At 35.2% G+C, this 26,221-nt stretch overlaps 1 protein-coding gene across 2 annotated transcripts in view; it reads left to right on the top strand.

Moving 5' to 3' along the window:
- Positions 1 to 26,221, top strand: part of GALNT13 (polypeptide N-acetylgalactosaminyltransferase 13) — a 540,912-nt gene that overhangs the window by 21,815 nt on the left and 492,876 nt on the right. Inside the window, exon 2 of one of the 2 annotated variants that reach the window (XM_059167304.1) lies at positions 24,821 to 24,891. The exons of the other annotated variant lie outside the window; for it this stretch is intronic. The gene's annotated coding sequence lies outside the window, so the exon portion shown is untranslated. The remainder of the gene's footprint in view (positions 1 to 24,820; positions 24,892 to 26,221) is intronic. 2 annotated transcript variants of the gene reach the window in all.

Below are 26,221 nucleotides of genomic sequence, written 5' to 3'. Positions count from 1 at the left end.
CAGAAAATCAGTAAGGAAACATTTGTCTTAAAGGGCATAAGAGACCAGATGTACTTACTGTATATAAAATATCCCATTGATAAGTTACAAAATACACATTTTTCTCCAGTGCACATGGCATATTCTCTAGGATGGATCACATGATAGGTCAGAAACAAATCCTAATAAGTTCAAGAAGATGAAAACCATCAAGCATCTTTTCTGACCTCAAAGATGAAACTAGAAATCAATTACAAGAAGAAAACTAGAAAAACTACAAATACATGGAGATTAAACAACTGGTCATTGAATAACTACTGGGCCATAAAAGAAATCGAAGGAGAGGACATACCTAGAGACAAATGAAATGAAGACATACCTAGAGACAAATCTGATGTATCAAAATCTATGGGATACAGCAAAGCAGTTCTAAGAGGGAAATTCATAGAACGGGCCTACCTCAAGAAACAAGAGAAATCCCAAACATTTTAACTTTACACGTTAAAGAAGTAGAAAAAGAAGAACAAAGCTGAAGTTTAGTAGAAGGGAGGAAATAAAGTCACAACAGAAATAAAAAGGCTAAAAAGACAATAGAAAAGATTAATGAAACTAAGCTGTTTCTTTGAAAAGATAAATGAAATTGGCAAGCTTTTAATGATCACCAAGAATAAAACAGAGGACTCAAATAAAATCAGAAATGAAAGAGAAGTTACAGCTGATAACCACAGAACATAAAGGATCATGAGACTACTGTGACCAGTTATATGGTAACAAATTGGACACCTAGAAGAAATAGAAACATTTTTGGAAACTTAGTCTTCTAAGAATGAATCATGAGGAAATAAAAAATCTGAATAGATCAGTTACTAATAAGATTTTGAATAGTAATAAAAACCTCCCAATAAACAAAAGTCAAGGATCAGAGTGCCTCAGACGTGATTCTATCAAACATCTAACAACTTAATACCTAGACTTCTCAAACTCTTCCAAGAAGTTAAAGAGAAGAGAAAGTACCCAAACTCATTTTATCAGACCAACATTATCCTGATACCAAAACCAGATAAGAATATTATAAAAAAGGAAATTGCAGGCCTCATGAACATAGATGCAAAAATCCTTAATAAAATATTAGCAAATTCAATAGGGCAATACATTAAAATTGTGATACAGCATGATCAAGTGGGATTTGTTCAGGGATTCAAGGATGTTTGAATATCCACAAATCAATTAAAGTGATAAAACATTAAACATTTGTATGCGGAAAAGCATATAAAACATCGATGAAATCAAGACACAAATAAATGGAAAGGTATTCTGTCCCCATATATTGGAAGAACTGATATTAAATTAATATTAAAGGGACCATACTTCCCTAAGCAATGTATAGATTTAGTGGAATCCCTATCAAAATTCAATGGTATATTTTTACCACTTGAATAAATCATTCTAAAATCTGTATGGAATCATAAAAGCTTCTGAATAACCAAAACCAATCTTGAGAAAGATAAAAAAGCCAGAAGTAGCACACTCCCTGGTTTCAAAATATACTACAAGGATGTTATCAAAACTGCCTGGTGTTAGCATAAAAATAGATACACACATAGTTCAATAGAATAGAGTAGAAAGCCCAGAAATAAACCCTCACATATATGGCAAATTAATTTATGGTAAGATGGACAAGAGTATATAGTGGGGCTAGCACAGTCTCATCAATAAATGAGATTGGGAAAACTGAACAACTACAATCAAAAGAATGAAACTAGGTAACTACCTTATGCCATATACAAAAATTAACTCAAAATGGATTAAAGATTTCAATGTAAGACCTGAAACCATAAAACTCATAAAAGAAAGCATAGACAAGAAGCTTCTTGACTTATAATAAGTAGTGTTTTTTTGACTCTGGCTCCAAAGGCAAGGGAAAGAAAAGTAAAAATAAACAAATGTACAATATCAAACTAAAAAATTTCTGCACAGTTATGGAAACAAGCAACAAAACAGAAAGGCAGCCTACTGAATAGGAGAAGATTGTTGCAAATCCGATATCTGATAAGGGATTAATATTTAAAAAAATAAAAAATTTATAGTCCAATAACAAAAAACAATCTCATTTAAAAATTGGCAGAGGATCTGATTAGACAGCAGGGGATCTGATTAGAAGATAACTACGAGCACTTGGGAAAATGCTTGATGTCACTGTTCTTCAGGGAAAGGTAAATCAAAACCATAGTGAGATACCACCTTACACCTATTAGAGTGGCTGTTATCAAAAAGACAAGAAATAACAAATATTGGTGAGGATATAGGTAAAAGGGAATACTTGTGTACTGCCAGTGGGAATGTAAATGGTGCTGGTACTATGGAGAGCAATATACTACCACTATAGAGGATTCTCAGAATATTAAAACTAAAAATGCCATGGCGGTCCAGCAATTCCATTTCCAAGTATGTACCCAAAGAAAATATAAACACTAATTTGAAAAGATACATGTACCCTAGTTTTATTGCTATATAATTTCTGAACTATTAGTATGGAAACAACCTAAGTATCCATTGATGGATATGATAGAAGATGTGATACATATATCTATTGTGTGTACAATAGTATAGTACTCAGACATAAAAAAAAAAAAAAAGTGAGATCTTATATGGATGGACCTTGAGGATATTCTTTTGCATATACTAAGTTGGACAGAGAAGGATAAATACCACATAATTTCACTTACATATGGAGTCTAAGAAACAAAACAAAATCCAGACTTGCAGAGAATAGATTGGTGGTTGCCAGAGGAGAGGGGGATTGGGCAAGCCACGAGGGTTCCAGGGGGTCAAGAAGTACAAATTTCCCATTATAAAATCGTGGAGATATGACGTACAACATGGAGAAAATAGTAATACTGTGTTAACTTTAGCAGGTGGCAGGTGGTAACTAGATTTTTGCTCATCATTTCAGTCTATACAAATGTTGCATCACTGTTGTATACCTGAAATCAACATAATTTGTGTATTAGTTATATTTCAATAAAAAGCAAGGATTAATAGAATAATTCTCAAATTTCTGAAGAGACACAATTTGCAACTCAAAATTTGATATCCACTGAAAGTATCAATCAAGTGCAAGAGTAGAATAAAGACATTTCCAAACACACAAAGACTAAATATATTTACCACAAATATGGCCTTTCTTAAAAAATTACTTGAAGTGCAATTCTAGCAAAGTCTAATTGAGAAAGAAAAAGACATGGCATGATAGTTATAAAGCAGTCCAAGACAGCAAAGGGATTATGTTGCTCCAGTGCCGTGCAGGATTACTGTAAAAATGGGGTGCTTAGGTCAGTGAGTGTCTGACATAAGCAGACATTATAGAACATTTAATGTTCAAGATGTATTTGAAAAGAAAAAGAAAAGTTGTGCCAGGAGAAAAAGAGGAGAAGCTCCAGGAAAAAAAGAAAGAAAGAAAAAAGAAGAATCTTCAAGGAAGGAAAGTAATCTAATCATAGAATTTTACTTTACTCTTAAATAAACATAATTTTAGGGGCACCTGGGTGGCTCAGTTGGTTAGTTGTCTGTGCAGGTCATGGTCTTAAGAGTTTTGGATGGAGCCCTGTGTTGGACTCCATGCTCAGTGGGGACTCTGCTTCTCCCACTTCTCTGCTCCTCTTGCCCTGCTCATGCTCTCTCTCTCTTGCTCTTAAATAAATGAAGTCTTTAAAAATAAATGAACATAGTTTTATATTAATTAAATAAATGGTGTTTAGTAATTTTCACTTTTTAGTATCGGTCTTTAGATAAAATGTCAAAGATAATCATGACTATACCATTGAATGCAAACATTATCAGCACTGGTAATGTTACAGTAAACATAAAGATGGTGAGGGCTGGGAGTTTGGTACAAGGTTTGGAGAAGGCGGCAGGGAATGGTAAGGATTGGATGATCAGCACATTACAAAGTGGGGTCAAGAGATAGTGTCTGCAGTTGAGGACAAGAAATAACAGTGATGACGTATTCCTTAAAGTTAGAAAGATAACCAAGAGGAGGAATAATGAATGTATTAAGAGGAAGAGTACAGAGAAGTGGGGAATGTGGCAAGTGAGATAATTTAGTTAACATCTAAAATACTTTGAGTCCATTTGTGTGGTCAAAGTATGCCTCAATTTGATTTTTTAAAAATGTGCCTGCATTGAGGTGGTTATGTACTCTCCAGATTTTTACAAATTCCAATTACTCTCTGTTAAATCACGCTTGTCTGTGAAGACATTTGAATTTAAGGCTTCTATTGTGGAAGTAATAAACAATTATGATTCTGAGGAGAGGAACTGGTTGGATTTCGGGATGGGGGTTGCACTGTATAAAGAAATGTAAATACTAACCTCATGCTAGCATAGTAGCCGTCATCCCTGACAACATTATAAAGATCATGGGGCTAAGAGGAGGAGAACTAGATTCTAGTCCAGAAAAACCATTCATAACATCTGTGGCATGTCATTTAACTTTTCTGGAACTGTATTTCTCTACCTTTAAAATAAAGCAACTGGTGGATGAGGGGATGTGTTAGATGGGGGATGGGTATGAAGCAGGGCACTTGTCATGAGCACTGCGTGTTGTATGTAGTGACGAATCACAGGATTCTGTTACTGAAATTAATATTATACTACATATTACCTCACTGGAATTTAAATAAAAACTTAAAAAATAAAGCAACTAGTTTAAAAAAAAATTACCTGCTATCACTCTATAATCTACTATTTATTTTTACAGAGATAAGCCTCTTATTTTCTTTGAGAATAACTTTTTGTAGGTATGATAGTTGTCAAGACTGACTCAGGCTTCTTACTTGCTCTAGTTGTCTATTAAAGGTATTAATTGTCTTTTTTTTTTTTTATTTTTTTTTATTTTTTATTTTTTATAAACATATATTTTTTATATACATATATTTTTATCCCCAGGTCTGTGAATCACCAGGTTTACACACTTCACAGCACTCACCAAATCACATACCCTCCCCAATGTCCATAATCCCACCCCCTTCTCCCCAACCCCCTCCCCCCGGCAACCCTCAGTTTGTTTTGTGAGATTAAGAGTCACTTATGGTTTGTCTCCCTCCCAATCCCATCTTGTTTCATTTATTCTTCTACCCACTTAAGCCTCCATGTTGCATCACCACTTCCTCATATCAGGGAGATCATATTATTAATTGTCTTTTTAACAGTGGTCCTCATTCCCTTTTTTTCTTTACCTTGTGTCTAACTGAATTGACCACTCAAACCAGAATCATGCTTCTTTAGCCTTATTAATATGTAATAATCACTTGCCAAATAGTTTTGATAGTTTTTTTCATTATGCAAGGTTTTCCTTATAAGTAAAACAATTTAACTTTTTTTTTTTCTGATGTAAAAAATGCAAAGCATTACTAAAAGCTTCTTTAAAAGATCTTATCTCCATTCCATTTCTGTTTTCCTGAACATTTTCATGGCACTGAGCAATGATTCTAAACAACATTTTGTAATGGTTTCCAGATAAAGATGACAAATTTTATAGTCCTCTGTGTTATTAAATTATACCAATTACTGTGATTACCTGATGTGCCTGCAGATTCACAGAAGAACTGATAGATGAAGGGTGGGCATTTCACTGTTACACAGATGTGAGCATATTGCTATCTTAGATTATTACTGGCTTGAATTTCTCAGTGCTGCTCATCATTTGGGCTAAAACTTTTAATTTCATAGTCAGTCAGAAATAGTTGCTTTAGAAATTCTAGCTATTCCTAATAAATGTGAGAACACAGATGTGTTTCCTGAGAGATTTCTAAGCTACTGATTGTTGGAAGAATTCTGTGTGTGGTACGTGTGTGTATGTGTGTTATGTATCTTTGTGTTCTTGAGCATCTTTTAACTACGAACATCAGTCAGCTCAGTAAACCAGAAGAAAATCTGTGGTAGTTTTAGAGGGAGAGAGAGTGAGAGGGAGGAATGAAATTTCCCCATTTTCCTTCATAACTTGGGATGTATGTAGCACAAAAAGGTATTGTGGAAAATTGCAAAAAAAGTTACTTTTAATTGATATGTTAAATTTTAACATCAGTGCATTCTCTCTCTCCAGAATATATATTAGAGAGAGAATGCACTAGCTCAGTGGGGAAGGGGCAGAGGGAAAGGGGGAGAGAGAATCTTAAGCAGGCTCCACACTGAGTGTGGGGCTTGATTTCGGGACCTGAGATCATAACCTGAACTGAAATCAAGAGTTGAACACTTAACTGATTGAGCCCTGAGGGTGCCTCCCAAATACAGTGCTTTTATGGTATGAAAGGATGGGGGATTCTGAAGTGAGAAAAAGGAAATTACAAGGCATTCTCTAAAGCTGTGAATATCTTGTTTCTGTTGACAGCTTGTGATTATAATCTCTCTGGATCACCTCCTTTTACCATTTTTTGAGTAATCTGGTTTTTGGACAGTGATTTGGGTGCAGTGAGCTTTGTCCTGCTCTATCACTTAGTTTGTTGAATCAAATATCCATTTAATTTCCTTTTAAAGGTGGCATTCTTGGCAGTTAATTAGAACCTTTAAGTATATGAATGACCCCTTGATTGTAAGGTAGAAAAAATGTAGACATTCAAGTTTGGAGGAGGCAGAGAAGCATGGTTGTGATAAAGATACAAGTTTGACTGTGGGGTTTGCATAAATGCAGTTTAGAAACCATGACTCATCCAATTACTAATAGACTGGCAAATGACAGTTACATAGTCTCTGTGGAATTCAGTTACCTGATCTTAAAAATGAGGGTAATAGTAATAATAGCTACCACTAATAAAACCCAGATCTCTAATGGGCATGAGGTTCCCTTTTAAGTGCTTTTCATAGATTAGCTCATTTTATTCTCTTGTACAATATTAAGAGCTAGATACTTATTTTCACCCACCTAATAATTACAAGTATTTTAATAGATTGTCATGGGGGTTGAGGTGACAATACAGATAATGTATCAATTACTGTGCTTGGCATTTAGCAAGCACTCAACAAATGCTAGCTATTATTAATGTACCTCCTCTTCCAGGGTCCTCTGCTGGCATTTAGCATGACAGGTGCCTAGTAAATCTGGCCTGCTTAACCGATTTCTGAAATAAAATGATCAGACCTGGAAGAGTTATTGTGAAGAGTAACTGCAAAATCAGATCCCAGGAGACAATAAATAAATAGAAGTCCAAGATAGGATTGAAGTCAAGCAAAAGAGAACCACAGTTAAACTGTATTAGCAAAGCATTTAGAAATTTCATTTAAGAGAAAAGAAGGTAAATGTGTGAAGGCAAAGATACACACTGATGAATATTATAACTTTGTTGAAATTGTACACAATGCTTAACACGGAAATGCCTCTTTGCAGAAAGTGCATCTAGCTTTGAAAAAGGTTGGTGGTAAGCTTCTATTTGCTTTAACTTTATTTGGAAGATTCCCGTGTCACTGCTAATTTTTGTTAGGTCTTCTTGTTTAAGTTGAACAGTCATCCTCCATTTTCTCTTTGGTTTTTTGATCAGCTTTGACTGGGTTATTTTTTTCTTGAGAATGATCCTAAGAGAACTGGAAAGATAAGAGCTTTTTTTGTGTGTGAGAATATGAAAAATAGTAAAAATTTTAAAACATGTTGCCATCCTAGCCTTAGTCCTTGAATGAAAAAGATGTGACATATTATTAGTTTTTTTGTGCTTTAGAGAGAGATTTCATATTCAATATGTGATATCTACTTGTTTTTCTTTCTTTTTTTTTTTTTAAATAAATGCTTAACTGGAGGTTTTCTATTTTTTATTTAGAAGAACACATAATTTGAAATAACAAATTATAATTGATATCTCACTTAGAAATATTTGACGTCTGATTCTCTTTTCTTATCATATGAGGAAAATGTGGTGTTTTAAAAACCAGTGGTTTGTAATTTCCTCTACAATAATTTGAACAAATGGTAATTATACATAAATTAATAAACTGTTGGTGGGAATCTAATGATGTATCATGCTGTTTTTGATTTATTTGTGAATCATTTGCAGACGGTTGAAATGTTCCAGAGATAATTGTTAAATGTAACCTACAAGTTCTTCAACTCCAAACACATGTTCAGTAAAATAGAATAGTTACTTTAAAGAAGTGACAAAGGACTAACTTACGTTATGTTTTGTGAAACTTAGATAAAAGTGGTTTTATAGGATATGAAATAATGCATGTGTTTTATAAATTCTTTTCATAGAACAAATAATGAAATTATTAAAATAACTTTTTATTACTTTTTTCTTACTGTGATTCAAACAGTTTTCTAGTACTGCCTGGAAATAATGTGAGTCCTCAGCTGACATTTGCTCAGTATTCCTTTTTCCTTCCGTCATGAGGTTTTGTGTGCCACCTGAATAATATTTTAAGAGTTACTAAAAAGAAACCTTTATTATAAGCTTCAACAATCTTGTAGAGAATTTCTGCATAAGAAATACTTAAAATCCAGGGATGACTCCTGTGATGTGCAGGAACCATGCTTGAGGTTAACAGTTTTCCATCAAGTTTACATTAGATCACAGACAGATGATTTTCTTGTACTGTTACATCTGTCTGCCAAAATATTACACCACCTGTATTTTATAGTGTGATAGACTACTGATAATTAACCTTGTAAGCTTGCTTTGTGATCAGTTTTCATTTTATTTAACAAATGCCTTGGATGTTAGTGACTCCCAAAAAATATTCTCCATCATTATAAAACCAAGATATAGGAAGTTTAGCAAAGATTGATTTTGCAGTGTGGTTTTAACTAACTCTAAATCAAAGATACATACTGTTTCCTGTCATAGGCCAGGCTAATGCCCACCAGCTGTGTGCGTGCATGTGTGTGTGTGTATGTGTTTTTCCCCAAGGGCTTCTACTGAAAGTTGAGTTTTTGTTTTTATGGGTTCCCTGCAGTTTTTAAGTGTGGCCTTCATCATTTTGTGTTTGGGCACCACTCAAGCTAGAAAAAAAGTTACTGATCTTATTTTTTGATAATTCAAATTTATTCTTGACTTTTAGTTGCTTTTTAACTATAGAGTTTATTTTGACCTTTATTGGACCAATTTAAATTCTTGTCCAACTTCTTTAAACTTAATTACCTCACACCTTACTTTCAGTATAACTATCTTAATCAGGTTTAACTCAGTAGTTTTAGTTTTTCACCAGCCTTAAAAATCTTCATGTACCTTAGCACCTTGTCACTTTTCTCCATAATAGCACACCTAAAACTCGCACATTTAGTCACTTTTAACCGATGTTATTTTCTGTCCCTCTTTTTTTCATATATATATTTATTTTATGTACATATTATATATGTACTTACTTGCCATGAAAAAATTATGTGATTTTAATCAAAATGTATTATATGCATCTGCATTTCATTGTAATTCCATAAATCTTACACATTTTTAATTAGCCAAAGGGCTGTATCTCACAATAAATTGGTATAGACAATTGTGGGCCAATAAATTATCACATTTTAATACAGAAGTACCCTGGATTGGTGCACGAAATGATTCCTTCTTAAGCAATCAGTGTACATAATCAATTAATAAATCTGGCCAGTGGTTTTTGGATCCATTTATTTTAAGACAACCTGTAAATGCAAGATCGGTGCTTCCAAAATTTCATTAAAGGGCACATACTTCAGCAATGGGCTCATGTTCACTGCATGCAATTACTGAGTGCTTTTGCAGTTCTAAAACTCTGGGGATCCCCTAGGCAAAATCCCTTTTTCTGCACATCTGCTTTTCTTGCTTCCTGTCAAGTTTCTGCCTTACTGAAGTCTCATACTATTAAAAAGATGATTTTCTCTTTCCCACTTCTGAGGATTATTTTCTTATTCAGAGTTGAACAACATCTGAAAAATAGAGCTACATATTTTCATAAGGCCATGTGTTCCAACAAGAAAAGGGCCTCATATCATAAACAAATATAATTATCATCTTTCTGTATTAACATTATTAACTTACCATTTGAGTACGTTACTACATATTGGTATTTTGTAGAAATTTTACCTTTTCTTCTCTTTTTCAGCAATTGTGTTCATAGCATGTTATTCATGGCTGTATTTTCTAGGAAATTATGCACCTCGTTTGTTCATTGTGCAGGGGCTTGAAGGACAGTGAGTTTCTTTATTTCTAGAACTGCGATCTGATGCTATGCTTGGCTGATTGCCATCAAGCAAGTCATCCAGCGGACTTAAGAATTCTGATGTCACACACCATATATTTTATTTTTCAGGGGAAAAAATTCACATTGCCCTCCAATTTCTAACTTTCCCACATGTTACTTTCTCAGTCCAGTTTCACGCTTTCTATTTACTAGATATTTTATGAATTCTTACTGTTTTGCTCTTACACATCTATAGCTCTCCCTCCTTAAGGCCACATGAGCTTGTTGGAATGGCCCAATGCCAACACCAGTGAGAAAGAAGCAAGGATAGAGAAGGAAAGGAGCTAGTACCCCAGAACTGATGCTGTGTCGTGGTTGGCCTGTTTCTCCTGCTTCACTGACCTTGGCTATTAGTGCTGTTAAAGCTGAGTAGGACCGAGCTTTCCTTTTTAATTACAGCAAGTCTCAAGAGTGAGATCTGGTTCCTGGTATTTATTCTCTGACCCTTAGCTCTGCTTTCCTTTGAAATGGAACTAATCAAGGAGTTGTCCTGCATATGGATGCTTATGAAGCATTCAGTGGAAGTACGTGTGTTTTTGCCTATTCCTATAGGTTAATGAAACTTTTCTTCTATCCTCCTAAGTTGTAGACTTACATCTACATCTGTCAGTCTTTTGTAGATTATGAAATCCAAAAAGGCAATCCAACACAGTTTTGTGTGTGTGTGTGTGTGTGTGTGTGTGTGCTGTACTTAGCAAAATGTCCTCCACAATTAAATCCTTACTACATGCATTTAATTAGACTGCACATGTACAGATAGGTCCCTTGAGTCTTCCAAAGTAGTAGATGCTACTTTGGAAAATGATGCAGGGTGAAAAGGATTTAGGTCACTCCAATTTTTATCTGGCTTTCCCAGTAGGATAGTTGAAAATGCCTTTCTACTCTGCTATGTTAATGTCTTCCTTGTGAGTTTTTTTTCCTTTTCCAATTCCGTTGTCAGCAAGTCAAAGATTGTAGGACTTCTTGTCCAATGCAATGGGGATTTGAAATGGTGGTGTCTTTTAGATTTTCACTACAGTGGCCTGAGAGTTCTGCCAGCTCGGTCAATTATAAGAATTTGTCTTTAACTCCTTTCTTTTGCAAGGGACAGAAGTCACAGAGTTTAAGATTGAGAGGGATCTTGAGGAGTGATCCTGTCACCCCACCCTCCCTCAGTCAAGTTTGTCCGTAGGCTAAACCCAGGCTCCTCATCATGTAGTCCTTTGCACACTCCATGTTGCCAGTAGAGGGATCTCTCTAAGTCTGAACATGTCATTCCTCAGTGTAAAAACCTTTGAAAGCACCGTGGGATAAATCTCATATTCTTTAGTGTATCATTCAAGCTCATTCATAGAAATCTATCCCAAATGACCGTTGTAGCTTCACATTTCCTCTCTTAACCCTTCCAGAACTATTCAGGACTCTCTGGATCACTTCTCTGTTACCTGGCAGGTCAGAGCTGTCCAGGGCAGTTTTCTTTGTGCACACTGCTTTTCAGCCTTGAATTACTTACTTCCACGCAGCACAAATCAATTCAAATGATCTTTTTTTAAGGAATTTTCCCAAGTCTTCAAGCCAGAATCATTGTATTCTTTTTTTTCTGTTCCCACAGCACTTTGTTTCTATTGCTGTTGCTAACTTACACCATGTTATTGTAGTTAATTGTGTCCCCATCTGTCTCCCATTTTAAATTATATGCTTTCTCACATTGGAGGCGTCATAGTTCTCATTGTTCCCCTGAGGCCCACCAAAGTCCGTAACATTGCTCGTCATTCAATAAATGTCTTGAGAAATTGTTAAATATTGATTCAGTGGAGAAAGGGTTATGAATTTAACAATGCTTTATTGAATGAGTCTTTGTGACATTCCTGATATCTTTTTCTGGAATATGATGGGGATATAAAAATATTAGTGTAATGTATTCCAAAGTAATCATCACAGATTTATCAAAATCATGGATTCAAGGGGCTGTTCAAAAACCATTTAATTTCAGCAACTAGCTAGTGCTTGCATCTGGCATATGGACATTTTACTTTTACTTGAACTCTTAAGCCCTTTCTTTGGGCAGCCCATTCTGTTTCGGCATTCCTCATAGTAAGAGAGCTTTTCCTTGGCTAAGCTCAAACATGATTCCTTATAACTTTTCCCATTGGTCTCACTGGTCTTGCTTTGTTCTCACTTGGTTCTGCTTTTGGGGAGAACAGAAAACAAATTTACACCGCTTACCACATTGTCAGTTATTTATATAGGAACAGCACTCAGGGTTCTGCTATATAGTCTATTTTATAAGCTGAAGGCCCTCCCCCCCGATACACTATACACTATGAGTGTGTGTGTGTGTGTGTGTGTGTGTGTGTGTGTGTATGGCCAAAAAAACCATTGGAAATAATTTTAATTGGAAATAAGATAATTTGCATAGGTAGAGGTAGAGAGAGAGACCGAAAAATAGGTTACCATACAAACAATTCACATTCTGGTGAGTATATGTTTATATATATATATATATATATAATTTCAGAAATAAAAGGCATTAGATTAATTCATTATACTTAAAAATTTTAGATTCTAGGATGATCACATTTTTTTCTGGTTATCTTACTGTTATGCAAGAAATTATCTCAAAAGTTACAGCAATCTATTTATAATCTCTCCTAGTTGTATGGGTTGACTGGGCTCAGCTGGGAGATCCCCACTTAGGGTCTCTCATGTAGTTTCCACCAGGTGGTAGCTGGGAGTGGAGTCCTCGAAAGGCTGATGAACTGGATGTCCAATATGTCTTCTTTAGTCACGTCTGATGCTTGAATGCTCCCCAACATGGGAGAGTTGAGGGCTCCAAGAGGCAGGAAACAGAAGACACTAGGCCAGTGAAGGGCTACTCATGGAAATGGTACCGTATTGCTTCTACCATATCCTCTTGGTCAGAGGAGTCTTGAGGTCTGCTCCGATTCCAGGAAGTAAAGGAATAGCTTCCTCTCATGATGGGTGGGATGTCTGGGTCACATAGCAGAAGAGCATGCTGGATGGGAGCTGTTGTGACCATCTTTGGAAAATATGAACTGCCACATCATGTGTTTGGACGGTGTAGTAGAGTAATGGGTGCATTTTTGATAAATACTAACTTATTCTCAAAAAAATTAATACAAATGTAGTATGTTTAAATAATAGCATACAAACATGAAGAAAACACAAATATTGGCCATAAAACATACAATATAAAACTAACAATCTCTACCTACAGTTTATCATATATTCACACCATATTTCTAATTGGATTTCATGATTTGAAAGACGTCTTTCCTGAATTTAGACTTGAAGATGTTTAGGATGCTTGTGTGGCTCAGTTGGTTAAATGAATACCTACGGCTTAGGTGGTGATCCCTGGGTCCTGGGATAGAGTCTCGCATTAGGCTCCCTGCTCCGCATGGAACCTGCTTCTCCCTCTGCCTCTGCTTCTCTCTCTCTTTCTCTTTCTCTCTGTCTCATGAATTAATAAATAACATCTTTTTGAAAGAGTTTTTGCTTTAAAAAGTAGTATCTAAATAATTTTTTGTTTCTGGAAATTAATTTTTAATGCATAATATAATCCCTTCTACTTTTATGGATTTAAAAAAAAAATTTATTTGAGAGAGAGAGCATGCGTGGGGCTGGGAGGGGCAGAAGGAGAGGGAGAAGCAGGCTCCCCACTGAGCAGGGAGCACGTCTCGGGGCTTGATCCCAGAACCCTGGGATGGTGAGATCTCATTTGAAGGCAGATGCTTAACTGACTGAACCACCCAAGTTCCTCTCTTCTGCTACTTTTAGTGCTATTTCATTATTTGGATTTTAATTGTAAAAGCCTTCATACAATTCAAGATAAAATAATAAATATTTCCTTTTATGAAATATAGCTTTCTCTATTTGAGTCATCTTAATGTATCCTAATTTCTTAAATGTTACTTTCCATTTTTCTTCTCTGAACTCCTTTAAATTTTTCTTCATTTTAAGTATTATTTGGCATATGAACCCTAAAATTTGATAATATATATGCTGATTAAATAATCATTAAATCCATCATGGAGAAACATTTTCTTTATTCTTACCTGCAAATTTTTTTTTTTTTTTTTTTAATTATTAATTTTTTTATTTTTTATAAACATATATTTTTTATATACATATATTTTTATCCCCAGGTCTGTGAATCACCAGGTTTACACACTTCACAGCACTCACCAAATCACATACCCTCCCCAATGTCCATAATCCCACCCCCTTCTCCCCAACCCCCTCCCCCCGGCAACCCTCAGTTTGTTTTGTGAGATTAAGAGTCACTTATGGTTTGTCTCCCTCCCAATCCCATCTTGTTTCATTTATTCTTCTACCCACTTAAGCCTCCATGTTGCATCACCACTTCCTCATATCAGGGAGATCATATGATAGTTGTCTTTCTCTGCTTGACTTATTTCGCTAAGCATGATACGCTCTAGTTCCATCCATGTTGTTGCAAATGGCAAGATTTCATTTCTTTTGATGGCTGCATAGTATTCCATTGTGTATATATACCACATCTTCTTGATCCATTCATCTGTTGATGGACATCTAGGTTCTTTCCATAGTTTGGCTATTGTGGACATTGCTGCAAATTTTTTTTAAAGATTTTATTTATTTATTTGACAGAGAGAGAGAGAGATCACCAGGAGGCAGAGAGGCAGGCAGAGAGAGAGGGGGAAGCAGGCTCCCTGCTGAACAGAGAGCCCGATGCGGGGCTCCATCTCAGGACCCCAGGATCATGACCTGAGCCAAAGGCAGAGGCTTAACCCACTGAACCACCGAGGTGCCCCTCTTACCTGAAAATTCTTAAATAATGTGTATCACTTAGAAATTGTGTTCAGTGTATAACTAGAGTGGCATTAAAAAATTAGTGATTTATTTTTCCCTCACAGAATATGAAGTCTTGATATTGGTAGTCCAAGTGTGACAAGAGGGTTCTATTGTGTCACAGCCATCTTAAGATTCATATACTCAAAACAGGTGCCAGAATTCTAAGTATTATATCTACATCTCAGATAGGCAAAGGCCAAAGAGCATAAAAGTGCACATAGCTGGGGAACCTGGGTGGCTCAGTCAGTTAAATGTCCAGCTCTTGATTTTGTCTCAGGTCATCAAATTCCACCTCAGGCTCTGTGCTTAGCAGGAGTCTACTTGAGATCTCTCTCTCTCTCCCTCTGCACCCCGCCCCCACCAACCCCCAGTCTTTCTCTAAATACATCTTGGAAAAAAAAAAAAAAGTGCACATAGCAACGGAGGAAGGAGATCATAGATATTGGGAAGGGAACTGTCAGGTCTAGCCACATCACATTAAAAAAAATCACATTTTGTTATTTTTTTTGACAATTTCATCTTATAATGCCCCAATTTTGTCTATGCTAGTCTCCAGCTCTTTTAATGCTAGTTTTGTCTGATTTATAGCTGTGCATTTGGTTCTTACATAAGTACTTTGTTGCTTTTCTTTCCACTGAGCTTTTATAAACTAGTATTCTTTTTTTCTTTTTGGATTATAACATGATACATATTTTTGCAGAAGATTTGCAAAATTAAGAAAAGAATAAAAAAGAATGAATACTTCTTACATTTTTATATCCTTCACAGATAACTGTTAACATTTTTCTGTATAGTCCTTCAATCTTTCTGAATTTTATATATATATATAAATATAAATATATATTTGTGATACAATTGCTACCTTATCCGTATTACTTTAGGAAAGTACATTGTTTGAAATATATTTAGGATTTCTGTATATAAATAAGTACTATTTGAGACATGAGTTTTGTGACCGCATGGAATTCTATTAGCTGCACAAATCACAACTTATATATTTGATTTCTAATTTTTAGACACTCCAGGTACTTTTAAGGATTTACGTAATGAAATTCTCCTAACATCCGTCTTTGCCTGTATCTTTAATTAGTTTAGAATAACTTTATGCAGGTGAAATGAGTCAAAAGAGGAATATATAAAGGAAAAGGTAAAATTTCTGCAGACTAGAAATTAATGAAGTGAAGGTCTAAAATATGGCATGCTTTAGTGCATGTTTGCGGAGAGTGGAGTGGAGTGAGCTAAGCAAACCTGTTACAGCTTTCATCTCGGGAGAAAGGAGTCAACATTTTCTCATCTCCAGGTAGACAGAAGCAGTTGAGGAAAGGGAAGGTATTTAAAGCTCTTCGCATGGAGAGGCTGGTAAATATTTGGAAAAGGCACTTTGCCAGTTCCTTCAATATTCAACAACAACAAGAACAACAGCAAAATGAAAAAAAAAAAAAAAAAAGGAAAAGAAGGGAACAAAAGAATTGACTGAGAGCCTACTTGCCTTGGGAAATGGATCTTGACTTCTCCCAATCTGAGCAAGTAAAGAAGAGGGATACATAAACAGTTTTCAGTAAGAGAATGCACATTTACACATGCGGTCTATAATGTAGAATACACTGTCAAAAATCAAAGGTCAGAGGTGTCCGGGAGCTTGGTCAAAGCAATACCTATGCAGTACAAACTGGACATGCAGTTACGCACTCATATAAGTTGTCCAATGGTCTTCAGAAGAATTGTAATGTATAGTATCCAGAAGTTTCTGATTTGTCATGCTTTTCATGATTGAAGTTATCATAGGATTTTTATCAAGTCATATTTACAATAGAAATGGTGCAAGGGAGTTAGTTCAGAGTTCTTGAAGGCCACATGAAAATATAGGGGGCAGGAATGAGCAAGAGAGGGAGAGGGAGAAAGAGATGGGGAGCGAGGGAGAGGGAGAGGACCAGAACATACTAGTGATGACTTTAGAAGTTACAGATTAATCAGCATGCTTTGGTATCTAGGAAAATAGAGGAATCAATAAAAAGATAGTTGATTTCATACACCTCAAAAGAGCAAAACAAAAGGGAGTAAAAACAACATGATTTTGAGAGAAGTAAATCGCTTTGACTTAATCTAATTTTATTCACTGACACAGTGACAAGATTTAAATAGGAGTGGAAATAAGAGTTTGTATATCTTCATGTTAGTGAAGTTTTGTTTTTGTCTTACATGATGTGTGAAGGGAGTTACAACTTGTGATTATCCCTGGTTCAGTGCCTTGTCAGGGCAGACCAGCGAAGACTTCAGAGGGTAGAGTGAGTGCTTATACTGAATGAAATTTGTATTAATCTACAGAATTAAAGAATACAAAATACAGAATCTCCAGACTAGAAAGTTGCTAAATCTATAGGGGCTCTGCAGGAATTCAGAGTGAATATAGGAAGAAAAGTGGCTGAAGGAGGTAGAAAGTCATTGAGAACTATCAATTAGAATGGCATTTAAGGGTGCCAGGGTGGCTCAGTCCTTAAGCATCTGCCTTCAGCTCAGGTCACGATGCAGGGGTCCTGGGACTGAGTTCCGCATCAGGCTCCCTGCTTGGCGGGAAGCATGCTTCTCCCTCTCCCACTCTCGTTCCCTCTCTCACTGTCTGTCTCTGTGTCAAATCAATAAATAAAATCTTAAAAAAAAAAAAGAAATATCCTGATTTTGTGCGCAACATGGGGGCTTATGTGGGTAGGAGAAGAATAAATGAAAGAAGAAGGGATTGGGAGGGAGACAAACCATAAGTGACTCTTAATCTCACAAAACAAACTGAGGGTTGCTGGGGGGAGGGGGTTTGGGAGAAGGGGGTGGGATTATGGACATTGGGGAAGGTATGTGCTTTGGTGAGTGCTGTGAAGTATGTAAACCTGGTGATTCACAGACCTGTACCCCTGGGGATAAAAATATATGTTTATAAAAAATAAAAATTAATTAAAAAAAAAGAAATAAAATGACACTTAAAAAACAGGTAATATCTGTGTAATAAGATGTAAATAGTAATGGCTAGTGTAAATAAAATGGTAACATGCAAGTATTGGAACACATTGTTGCTATAATTAGAAATGAGACCTGGGATTGCTGCCTGGATTATTCAGAAGAATCTGGAGTGTTTCCTGCCTTCCCCTGCACCACTAGTCATGTAACAATCCTGTTGCATGTCCCAGTTACAGGACAGTAACACATGTTCATCTAGTTATTTTCCTTCCTTAGGTCCTATAAAGTATTGACTGTTGTTTTGTAAGAGAATAAGGAATTGTGTTAATTTGTCCACAAATCAATAATTGTTTTACTAAAATTGCTGTTTCCATTCTTTTCCATAGAGATAGTTTTTTTTTATGTCAAGTTAGATATTTGGGTAACTTCTTTTGAAAGCATCTTAAAAGGTAGTTCAACTCCACATGTATAATACCCAGAATGCATTGAAATCAAGTCAAGACATGACAATATAAAGAACTTGGGCCAAATCAAATTTTAAACAGGCAACAAATATTATGTCATGACCCCCACTGGCTGCGATGATTATAAAGTATAACCTGATTGTGGGGTTCAGATATGAAAATTGTGCTTATCAGTATTAATAAAATATGCCAAATACTATTAATATAATTAAAATTACTATATTAATAATGTCGTATGATCTGCCTTACTAATTAACATATTAATATAGTAAAACATCAAGTCTTAACAGTGCCATGCTCTTTGATTTAACAATCCCCCTTCTGGGTATTTTATCCTAAGGAAACATGCTGTAGCAAAAGATATATACAAAAGGATACCACAGTGTTTTTGTTCTTCATTTTTTTTTTTTTTTTTTGGTAATAGATACTTGATAACTTACGTATGAAAAAATACAAAATGAGTAATGGCCTGTATGGGGTATCAGTGAGTAAAATTGTTTCATATTGAAATGATAAAAAAATGGTACTGCTACAGAAAGAAATTCACAAGTAAAAAGATATTAATTATAAAATAATTTATATGATATAATCCTTTAAAGAATAATCTGGAAATAAAGACAGAAAAGTTATACATGAAATATATTACTTAGGAATTAAGGATGATCTTACTTTTGATTTTTTTCTAAATTCATAAAAAAGAACTTGATAATTTTTTATTTAGCAAAACAGTTATATAAGGGGAAAAAACCAAACCACTTATACTGATAACCTTTAAGACTATTTGATAATCTTTTTATTTTTTCCTCTTTAACTGCTGATACCTTTTTTATGAATAAAATACAATTATTTAATTTTACATTTACTTTATATAATATTGTCTGTACTGTTTATTTAAAAATCCAAAACTCAGGGTGCCTGGGTGGCTCAGTGGGTTAAAGCCTCTGTCTTCAGCTCAGGTCGTGGTCTCAGGGTCCTGGGACGGAGTCCCGCATCGGGCTCTCTGCTCAGCTGGGAGCCTGCTTCCTCCTCTCTCCCTGCCTGCCTCTCTGACTACTTGTGATCTCTGTCTATCAAATAAATAAATAAAATCTTAAAAAAAAAATCCAAAACTAGATTCCACATTTATTTGCATTCTCCAGTAATTTATATATTTAATATGCATATGTAAATACAGAAATTGTAAACAATATTTTAATTTAAATACAGGCATATTTAATATATAAATTATATATAGATATAAAAGATGTAACATACAGGAGGATATGTATATAGCGATACATAAATGGATTTTTATTTTAGTTGTCCAAGCAACGTGCTTATTTTTTAACTTCCTAGTTTTTTTCTTGATTTAAAAATGTCATTGATTTATCTGTTTGCCTCTTTTTTGTGATCCCAAAATATCCTAGTGACTGTAAACCATTTATTTATTTACTTCTGTATTTTTGCTGTAATTTTAAATTTTTTTAGAGATTTTATTTTATTTATTTGAGAGAGAGAGCAAGAGAGAACGTCTGAGCAGGTGGGGGAGGAGCAGAGGGGGAGGGAGAAGCTGACTTCCCACTGAGCAGGGAGCCGGATGTGAGGTTTGATCCCAAGACAGTGGGCAAAGGCGGATGCTTAACCAACTGACTGAGCCACGTAGGCTCCCCTCTAATTTTAAATTTTGATACAGTTTCAAGCATACAGAAAAGTTGGAATTATTGTACTTAAGAATCCTAGGTACTCCTTCCAGATTCATTAGTTATTTACATTTTGCTCCTTTATTAGTTGTGCTTACTCTCCATATATTTGCATGTTTATATACATGTGCATCATTATATATATATAAATATATATATATGCATATATATGTACACATATTTGTATTTTCCCCTGATTCATTTGAGAATAAGTTACAGGCATCATGCTTCTTTATTTAAGTATTTTAGTATGTATTTCCTAAGAATAAGGGCATTGTCTTATATAACCACAGAATTATAAAAATTGAGAAGTTATTATCAGCAAAATACTGTTATGTGACAGTGCATCTAGGATCACATGTGCCTTTGGTTGTCATGCCCTTTAAACTTCCTTTAATCTGGAACATTTTCTCAGTCCTTCAAGACTGAATTTGAAGATATTTTTAGACTTGCCTCAGTTTGGGTTTGTCTGATATTTCCAAATGATTGATTCAGGTTATGCCTTTGGGCAGACGTGTGTACCTCGGGAATGATGAGTCCTTCTCAAGTGCACATGAGGCCCTTCATGGAGTTGAGGCAGGTGTTGTGTATTAGCTCTGTTATTGATGACGTTGTCTTTGATCGTTTAGGTAAGGTGGTCTCCGCCAAGTGTCGCCCTTGAAAGTTTGTATTTCCCCCACTGTAACTAATAAGTGATATGAGAGAGGATGCCTTAAGACTATGGAAATATCTTGCTCTTCATCCCACTCCCACCCATGAGTAAGTGTGGATCGACAGTGTTTTGTTGAGTGAATTGGTTAACTATAATGTTTGCTTAATGGTGATTTCCTAACTTCCTCAACACGCCTACATTTTTTGGTGGCATTCCAAGCAGAGAAGAGATCGTCCTTCTTTCTTATATACTTCATTCATTTCTTTATTTATATTTACTGTAATGAATCTTCATTCTTTTTTTTTTTTTTAAAGATTTTATTTATTTATTTGACAGACAGAGATCACAAGTAGGCGGAGAGGCAGGCAGAGAGAGAAAGGAAGGGAAACAGGCTCCCTGCTGAGCAGAGAGCCCGACGCGGGGCTTGATCCCAGGACCCTGAGATCATGACCTGAGCTGAAGGCAGCGGCTTAACCCACTGAGCCACCCAGGCACCCCTGAATCTTAATTCTTTATGATAATTATTTATTTTGATTTTCCAGTTGTCCTAGGTAGGACTGGTAAGAACTTCTTGAAGCTGAGGCCTGTGTCCTTTTGACATATCCCATCATTTTTAAATGCCTTACTTGCCCCCAACCCAAAATATCATCACCTTGAATTTTATGTACTCTGGTGGATTCCCTGTGTGCATGTTTTAAAATGCCTGGATAGTTTTTTCACATTTTTGTTGTTTCAGTAACCTTGTAAAAATGCCCGGGTAGTTTTTTCACATTTTCATTGTTTAGTAACTTTTTGAAAGTATTGTCTTAACTTTTAGACCTTTGCTTTCTTCTTTTCCTCACGGTTTTTCTGTACTCCTTAGATCTCTGTAATACATATGGTGGAAGCATGTAAGGTAGCTCTGTTAGAAGTCAGTGTTTAATTTTCTGTTCACAGATAATTTGACATTTTTATTATCCTCCAACTCCAGTTATACTGAAGACCTAGGATTTGTATGTTTGTTTATGTTTTTGTTGGCTGTATATTTTTTGCAGCATGTGGGAAGAATTTCAGTTTAGGGCGGCTGGTTTTACAACTACCCAGAATTCCAGGTCTATGTATTTTTTTTTTTTTTAAAGATTTTCTTTATTTATTTGACAGACTGTGAGAGAGGGAACACAAACAAGGGGAGGGGGAGAGGGAGCAGCAGGCTCTCTGCTGAGCAGGGAATTCAATGAGGGGCTGGATCCCAGGACCCTGGCATCATGACCTGAGCTGAAGGCAGATGCTTGACGACTGAACCACCCAGGCACCTCCAGGCCTATGTATTTTAAGCATTATACAGAACATTTCAACATTTCAAGTTATTTGCAATATGCCATGATGCAACCAGAATTTATGGAATGCTGATTTTTACTTTCAGTGGTCTGTGTTCTCTTAATCTGGTTTAATTTAGTAAAATGGAAAGTTTCTTTATTTTTACAATTATCTTATCAAGTAGTATACCTGTCATTCTAGAAAGTATGTCTTTGGAAGATGTGTTCATGGTAAATGTAAAATCATTATTCTAGATCATTAAGTAACTTGATTTGTACTAATCAGTTGGGTTTATAAATTTCTCTTTTAGCTTTAAAAATGATCAAATATGGGGGCAGTTGGGTGGCTCAGTTAATTGTCTGTCTTCAGCTCAGATCATGATCCTAGGGTCCTGGAATCAAGCCCCGCATTGGGTTTGAGTCTGCTTCTCCCTTTCCGTCTGCCCCTCTCCTGGGTCATGCTCTCTCTTGCTCTCTCTCTCTTTCAGGTAAACAAAACCTTTAAAAAAATAAAAAAATTCAGATATTTATTTAAAAAATAGAAATTCAGACTTACGGAATTTTAAAACATATATATATTAAAACAAGATAATAATATCTGATTATAAGAATCCAGTGAAATGTGGTCATAAACAATGGCTTTATCAAATGAAGTAAGCTTTTTCCCCATAACTAAGGAAAGTTCCTCCTCTCTAGTTTCACAGCAAAGAGATCTGATTGCAGTTAGCACGTGCGGATCAGGAACAGAACACTCAGGGCTTGCAAATGTTGGAGTAGAAGACAGCTTGCAAAAGTAGGCAATAGGTTAAGTGTCCAAAGCGTGCCACATCCAGGAAGGGCAAGTGTTTCTCTGTTCTCTGGAGGCTGTGAGCCCAGCCTTACAAAATCTTTGCTCTTTCAAAGAAGGTATAAATGAGTGTTGCCTGGGTGGCTCAGTTGGTTGGACGACTGCCTTCGACTCAGGTCATGATCCCGGAGTCCTGGGATCGAGTTCCACATCGGGCTCCCAGCTCCATGGGGAGTCTGCTTCTCCCTCTGACCTTCTCCTCACTCATGCTCTCTCTCACTGTCTCTCTCTCAAATAAATAAAAATAAAATCTTTAAAAAAATAACAACAAAAAAAGGTAGAAATGAGAATTCTTATGGGAAATCTCCTGCTTTAAAAAAATTCTTAAATGGTTTTAAAACCATGGTGTGGGATAAACAAAAATATGTCAGTAAATCAGATTTGGTTATTATATCCCAGTTTGTACCCTTTACTGGGGATGCATTATAGGGATTAGCAGGTGCTGTCATGAAAAGAATCTGTGTCAGGAAAAGCTCATACGAAGCCTGGGGTCACCTCTTACTAGCTGTGTCAAATTGGGCCAATCCTGTGATTAGTATTAAGTTCTCTTGCCTATGAGGGTGACTATGCTAAGATCTGAAGAAAATATAGGTTCGCTAATTGTTATAACTTTGCAATTCTTCTGAAGTTCTAAGTAGACATGAGTTGGCATCCTTTTTTAAGCTCTAGGTATTAAACTTAGAACAAAGAAATTTATAAAAATACGCAGTTCCTTAAAAATTTCTTAATTCACTTTCGACGTGTGATTATAAATTGCTAACCCTGTCTGGTTTCTTCTTCTGTGAGAGTCTCTGTGTTGGGGATTAGTAAAGTCACTCATTCTTGTGCGAGGTAGGGACTGGTGTCATCTTGTTGTCTCTCATACGCTAGAGGAAGATAAATGAGACTTTCAACTCAGAAGACCTGTTCTGCTTGTTGAACTTCTGATTTGATTACATTTGTTTTGGTGAACACAAAAGTATGCCTCCTGCATCAGTAAGGTGATATTTCTATTTAGCACTTGAAACACAATCTTTCTGGGCAGAGATTCTGCTTCTCCCTGAGAATGCATGTTCCACTAAAGATGCTGGCTACTTAAGGGGATTTTTATTCGTACTGTCCATAGTGTGTTCAGTCTATCTGAAATAACACATTGTACTGTAAAAAGTTATTTGGGTTCTCATTAGGTGTGTTTTGTTTTATTTTGTTTTGAGCAGCTCTTTTATGGCACCCTATACCCAATAGAACAAAATCCATTTAAGTTGAAATATTTTGAGCTTTGAAATTAATGTGCTCTTCCCAACACCTGTCCTCTAAAACAAATTAATTAATAAAATCTGATTAACTTTCTCCTTGTAAGTGACTTTCTGACAAAAAAGAAATGGAAGTTTGTGTATTTTTATAAGGTGTGCAAGTGGCATGCCTGCATTTTTCTCAGTGCATGGTTTTCAATTAGAATTGAAATGCAATTACAAAGTGAATTGGTGCAATTCTCTGGATAAATCAAGCAAAATTCTCTTCTAACTCAGTGATCTTCATATATCAGACAAAAGTACATTTTAAAGCTTGAAATATTTTAATAAACAGCTCAAATATCCAGCCTAAATTTACTTATAAATATCTCATATTTTTGAATTGCTTTTATTTTGTTCTGCCATGTTCTGGGTAAACTTTCTCTTGCATATATTTCTGAAGCCAGTGTGTAGACTTCTTCCCGCATAAGAGTGTCCTCCTTGATTGATGTGTAGAATATTTGCATATAGTTGGAAATATTTCTGTTCACCAGCCCATTATATTTTGCTAGATGTGTCATCTATATTTTGCAAAACCTTATTTCAGTATGTTAACATATATGTTGTCTAAGTGTGTGTTGGCCTGGAATAGTTTTTCTGTGACCTTGGCAAATTGCTTTACTCTTTTGGATTTTTTTTTTTTTCCTTTCACAGATGCATTTTGTAGGAGTATTTCGAGGATGAATGTTTGCAAATCATTTTGAAATTGCCAAATGCCACATACAGTAAGTAATATGTATTTTTATTTTTCCACTCAATTGCAGTCATGCTGAATGAATTTGGCAGTCATAAAAGAACACATTTCTATTTATGGTTCTTGATATTTGTGAATATTGAGGCAAAATGTATATAAAAGGTAAAAATTTGATGAGCTATTTCCTAGTCTGAATTAAGTTGTAGAAATTCAAAATTTCTAAGGACAGATTTTACTATTGTTCTGCTTCTATAACTTGCACATAGTACTTCTCACTTATATTTGAGTGAGATTTTTTTCTCTGAATCATAAAATAAGAAGAGTACGGGAAACATTAGTGTTATTATCCAGTGCTGATATGGGGATTTAAAAAGGAGTATTGAATTAAGAATTAAGATTCGCCAAGTATTAAGACTTACTGTGAATCAGGCAATTTATATATGTTGCCTGTAATTCTCCCCAAGGTATTTTAAGATCATTATTTTTATCCACATTTTATATATCAAAGAAACTGAGAGGAAGTTTTAACACCTTGCTCAATATCTATTCAAAGTAAAAAATCTGGTCTTTGAACACAAGACTTTTCAGATAATACTGCCTCTATCTATTAACATAGACAAAGTTAAATAACTTCTCTAAGAGGATGAATATTTAAAGAGTTTAAACATGTTCTGATGCTTTCTTTGTATTTCTGTTTTGCTTAAGCATTATCCTAAAATACTGTATTTTGTGCTGGATTGTCTGCCATGTGATTTCTTTCATTTCAAATGGTTTTCTAATTCCTTACTTAGACTGCTTTGAACTAGGATGGAAGAAGTGAAAATGTAGATTCTGGAAAAAAGAAAGTTTCTAAATCACCTAAATAAATAAATAAATAAATAAATATATATATATACATATATATATATGTATATATATATATTTATTATTCTTTCTTTTTTTTTAAATTTTTTATTTTTTATAAACATATATTTTTATCCCCAGGGGTACAGGTCTGTGAATTGCCAGGTTTACATACTTCACAGCTCTCACCAAGTTTATATATTTTTTAAAGTGTTTAGAATTAGAGTTCTGAAGTTCTCCAAGAGTTTTCTTTCATTCATTAAAAAAATTAAACTATGTTATTATTTTAAGAGTTTGGAGGGGACGACAGAATGCTCAGATTCTTTGTTTGATGAAATGAGATAATCAGGAGGACAGTTCTAATGTAGAATTTATAAAAAATATGGAAGCAATAATGGCAGCATTGATATTTTTATGTTGTCTCCCAATATGACTTAAAAAAGGTGGCCTAGTACATGTTTAGGAATTCAGACTCTGGATTCAGGCCACCTGTATTTGAATATTGATTTATCACTTAA

Source organism: Mustela lutreola, chromosome 3, assembly GCF_030435805.1.
Source record: "Mustela lutreola isolate mMusLut2 chromosome 3, mMusLut2.pri, whole genome shotgun sequence".
NCBI classification, from domain to species: domain Eukaryota; kingdom Metazoa; phylum Chordata; class Mammalia; order Carnivora; family Mustelidae; genus Mustela; species Mustela lutreola.
The sequence above is the reverse complement of the archived record's forward strand: the minus strand, read 5'-3'. Positions and strand labels throughout refer to the sequence as shown.